The sequence below is a fragment of the Cucurbita pepo genome, chromosome LG03 (assembly GCF_002806865.2).
Source record: "Cucurbita pepo subsp. pepo cultivar mu-cu-16 chromosome LG03, ASM280686v2, whole genome shotgun sequence".
Classification (NCBI taxonomy): domain Eukaryota; kingdom Viridiplantae; phylum Streptophyta; class Magnoliopsida; order Cucurbitales; family Cucurbitaceae; genus Cucurbita; species Cucurbita pepo.
Window position 1 is genome coordinate 5470967 of NC_036640.1, and position 4873 is coordinate 5475839.

At 35.6% G+C, this 4873-nt stretch overlaps 3 non-coding genes across 3 annotated transcripts; all 3 read left to right on the plus strand.

Annotated features, from left to right (window-relative positions):
* The first annotated feature begins 226 nt into the window (after positions 1-226).
* On the plus strand, positions 227-308 carry TRNAS-GCU. Its single transcript has one exon. It is a non-coding gene; the product is annotated as a tRNA-Ser (tRNA).
* A 124-nt stretch (positions 309-432) lies between these two features.
* TRNAS-GCU lies at positions 433-514 on the plus strand. The gene has a single exon. It is a non-coding gene; the product is annotated as a tRNA-Ser (tRNA).
* Positions 515-638: 124 nt separating this feature from the next.
* TRNAS-GCU lies at positions 639-720 on the plus strand. The gene has a single exon. It is a non-coding gene; the product is annotated as a tRNA-Ser (tRNA).
* Positions 721-4873: the final 4153 nt, after the last annotated feature.

The following is a 4873-nucleotide window of genomic DNA, read 5'->3' on the forward strand; positions in this document are numbered from 1 at the left end:
GGTTAAGGCGTGTGCCTGCTAAGTACATGGGATTTTCCTGCTTAAGGCGTGTGCCTGCTAAGTACATGGGATTTTCCTGCGAGAGTTCTAATCTCTCAGACGATCTTTCAAATTTTGTTGTCTGGCTTCTGGCCGGTTATTAGTCGAAACCATGTTACATTTTGTTTAGCCACTAGATCATCATCGTTGTAAGAGTATATTAATAAACTCATATTGGCAAACGACAGTTGCTTTGGCCGAGTGGTTAAGGCGTGTGCCTGCTAAATACGCGGGATTTTCCCGCGAGAGTTCGAATCTCTCAGGCGACGATCTTTCAAATATTGTTGTCTGGCTTTGGGCAAGTTATTAGTCGAAACCATGTTACATTTTGTTTAGCCACTACATCATCATCGTTGTAAGAGTATGTTAATAAACTCATATTGACAAACGACAATCGCTTTGGCCGAGTGGTTAAGGCGTGTGCCTGCTAAGTACATGGGATTTTCTTGTGAGAGTTCGAATCTCTCAGGCGATGATCTTTTAGATTTTGTTGTCTTGCTTCGGGCCGGTTATTAGTCGAAACCATGTTACATTTTGTTTAGCCACTAGATCATCATCGTTGTAAAAGTATATTAATAAACTCATATGGACAAACGACAGTCGCTTTGGCCGAGTGGTTAAGGCGTGTGCCTGCTAAGTGCATGGGATTTTCCCGCGAGAGTTCGAATCTCTTAGGCGACGATCTTTTTAGATTTTGTTGTCTGGCTTCGGGCCGGTTATTAGTCGAAATCATGTTTTAGCCACTAGATCATCATCGTTGTAAGAGTATATTAATAAACTCATATTGGCAAATGACAGTCGCTTTGGCCGAGTGGTTAAGGCTTGTGCCTGCTAAGTTCATGGGATTTTTCCGCGAGAGTTTGAATCTATTAGGGGACGATCTTTCAAATTATGTTGTCTGTCTTCTGGCAAGAGTATATTAAAAAACATATATTGGCAAACTATTAAAAAACTTATATTGGCAAACTATAGTCACTTTGGCCAAGTGGTTAAGGCGTGTGCCTCCTAAGTTTTGGATACTTATGTTTCGAGTGATACTTATGTTTCGAGTGAGTTATTAGTTGAAACCTTGATACATTTTGTTTTATCTAGTAAGTCCTAGGTTGGGATCGAGCGATAGGCGAGTTAGTTCTAAGTGGTTAAGGCGTGTGCCTCCTAAGTTTTGGATACTTATGTTTCGAGTGAGTTATTAGTTGAAACCTTGATACATTTTGTTTTATCTAGTAAGTCCTAGGTTGGGATCGAGCGATAGGCGAGTTAGTTCTAAGTGGTTAAGGCGTGTGCCTCCTAAGTTTTGGATACTTATGTTTCGAGTGAGTTATTAGTTGAAACCTTGATACATTTTGTTTTATCTAGTAAGTCCTAGGTTGGGATCGAGCGATAGGCGAGTTAGTTCTAAGTGGTTAAGGCGTGTGCCTCCTAAGTTTTGGATACTTATGTTTCGAGTGAGTTATTAGTTGAAACCTTGATACATTTTGTTTTATCTAGTAAGTCCTAGGTTGGGATCGAGCGATAGGCAAGTTAGTTCTCTGATGGGATAGCCCACAACCATTGCGTAGTTGTATTTTTCCACTTTGTCTGTTGACTCTTAGAGAAAGGAAAATTAGTTCTCTAGTGGGATAGTCGACAGCCATTGGTCTGTGTTACAAGCTTAGATACCGATGCTAGTTTTGCCATGGTTTGTCTTGTGAGTCACTGGCCAAGTTCGAGAGAAAGGCAATTTAGTTCTCTGATGGGATGGCCCACAACCATTGGGTAGTTATATTTTTCCGCTTTGTTTGTTGAGTACCGGGCCGAAGGCGAGTTAGTTCTATAGTGGGATAGGCCACAATCATTGAGTAGCTGTATTTTGTCGTGTTTAGCCTCAAGTCTTGAAGACTATGAGAAGGTTCATCAATGAGATAACCCATAAGTAGTGCGCAAGTTTTCGTATTCTTTCTGGAGCACAATAATGTTTAGTGGGTCAAGTTAGCAGCCAGTTGGATGTTCAAATCGTCATCCAGAGATGTCAAGATTAAGTGGTAGAAAATGTCACAATCCACGATGCGATTGTGCCATCGAGTTAGTCATCAAGGACGATGACTATTTTAAGTGAAGAGAGTGTCACAACCATACTATAATAACAATAGATTTTGATCCCTACATGCAGATCGACAAGGAGGTGATCCTCAAGTGGCGCTCATCCAGCCACGTGAGAGTTGAAACAAACAACTCTCATGATGTGACTCAGGAGGACAGTGTATCATCCAATACATCAAAAAGAGTGTGTAAGGTTGGAGAGAAGACCAGACGTGAGTGTTTAATTAAATTTTAATTTCAACTAAAATATATTAAAAGAAATTATATTTAAAATAGTTAAAAAAATATATATATTTTAAAAATTCGAATAAATATTAAAAAAATAATTATGAACTTAAATAAAAATAAAATAAATAAATGTATATATATTTGCATTAGAGACAAAAATGTATTTTTAAAAATCTTGGATTGATTTGATTAATTTAAAAGGAAAGCAACCCGCCTCAAACATACAAATCAAAAAGTATAATTTTTCAACTAAAATAATTAAAATGGTATTATAATAATATTATAATAAAAAAATACGCCTTGACGGTTAACAAGAGTCGCTTTGGCCGAGTGCTTAATGTGTGTGCCTGTTAAATACATGAGGTTTCCTCGTGAGAGTTCGAATCTCTCAGGTGACGTTTTTATTTCGCTTTTTTATGTTACTTTTATTTTTATTATTAAAACCCGATAATTAGAGACTGAATATAAATGACTAATATTGTGTATGATGCCTTCTTCCGTGTCTCGAGTGACCAAGTGTGAGTCACTCATTTGATTCGGTAATAAACGGTATGGTATTATCTATTTAGCTTTGTATACAAATTTGTTTACATCCTTTAATGCAGGTTCTTATGGTCTCGAGAGAATGAGGTGGTAGAGTTTTCAAGGGCAATAAATTTTGAGATATTGATTTGAAGATGGAGAGTGAAGATGTCTTGGTACTATAAGATGCTAGATGTGTGTCTAGTATCAAGATAAATCTCATTTCAACGAGAATTCTTATATGTTCCCTACTTTGTTAGTTCAATGAATTGGTAAGAGACAATCTTTGAGTCTATCAAAAATATCAAAGATAATTGTTGAAACACGAGCATAACCTTGGACCTTGTTGCAGTGGAAGACAAGATCGTTGTCTTGTGTCCATGTCGGAGATTGTTTAACTTGTGGAGCTAGATTAGCCAATGGACCTGAGAGAACAACATCAACACAGTGTGAAAAGCATTGCGAAGATGGTAGACTCTTTGCTACAAAAGTTGTAGTGTTGAGACGCACGGGCAACTATTGGTTGAATTCTAAAAACACATAATGTGCAACATCTCAATGCTATATTGACTACTTTTTATTGAATATATATATAGATACATATACATACATACCTATTGCGTTTGACGATTTCTTAGTATATTTTGTTCTTATTCTCTCATAAATGTGAATAAAAGTTTCAACAAACCTTAAACGGATTTTTTTAAGATCATTTTTTGATATGGGTGAAGTAATGTCCAAAATTGAGAAGAAAAATATAAACATACTATTTTAAAAAAATATATATCAATAATAATTTAATGGTAAAATATTCTGACTAAAGTTAGACAAGGATTAAAATAATATTTTCACCTACTTTTTGTATCCATTAACTTGTAAGGTAAGCTTAATTCTTAACGTTATTTTCAAATGAGCATGGTTAAAATATTAGTTATCTCTTTTTTAACTCAAATCTCTTGCTCGTTTTCGGGTTGGGTTGAAGGTCCATACACCCTTCTCCTCTCCTCCTTACCCATTTGTTGTTCTTTTCGAGTTTTATGTTACTTTGTCGTGATTTTATTTAAGCTATAACTTTAAAAACAAGGATCAAAAGCTATAACTTTAAAAACAAGGATCAAAATGTTGACTCTCTCTCATAATGTTATGTACATATGTTCTTAACAATATATTGGATGCATGTTTACTTGATAAGGAAATAAAGTAGCTGAATTGTAACACATTATGTGGGTTTAAAACATGAATATATAAACAATATTGTCTTATCAAGGAAAGAAATGTCTTGATATGCTTTTGTACACATAAATGACAAAAACAACAAATGATCCAAACCCTTTGCTGCTAACAAAACACCATGTTTTGAAGGTACACAAACTTACGAAAAGTTGCCTCTCAACTTGGGATTTGTAGAACAGAAGCCCTTTTTTTTTGCACTGCAAAACACTGCTTTATCTTCAATCTACCTTCCCACCTCTAACTCCCTCAGCTGTTCATTCTTTTATTTTGTGGGGTTTTATTGACAGATAAGAAATCATATAATATATGGGGAAATATATATATATATATATATGAAGAAATGAGGGACAAAGAATATATATATATATGTATATATATATGTGTGTGTGTATGTGGGATTTTTGTTTTCCCCTTCCAAAGGAATTGTAAAATAAATGAAGATTTTGTAGAGGTTTAGAGGTTGGAGATCAAAGGAAATGAGGCAATGAGGATATATCTTGCATGAAGCTTTCCAAATCCCATTCATTATTACCCATCTTCAAGCTGTCTTGTAAGTGTCCATGGCTTCCCATGTCTCCAAACATCTCCTCCACATTCAAATTCTGCTCATTTGTGCCCAAATACTGACCAAAACTGCTTTTATTGTTCATTAATGGAGGGTGGTTCATCATCTCTTCATGTGGAACACATACCACTTCTCTTTCAATTTCCATTGATCTTTCACCCTCCAAACATTCATACCTAAACCGCTCTTCCATTCTCATTCCCATTT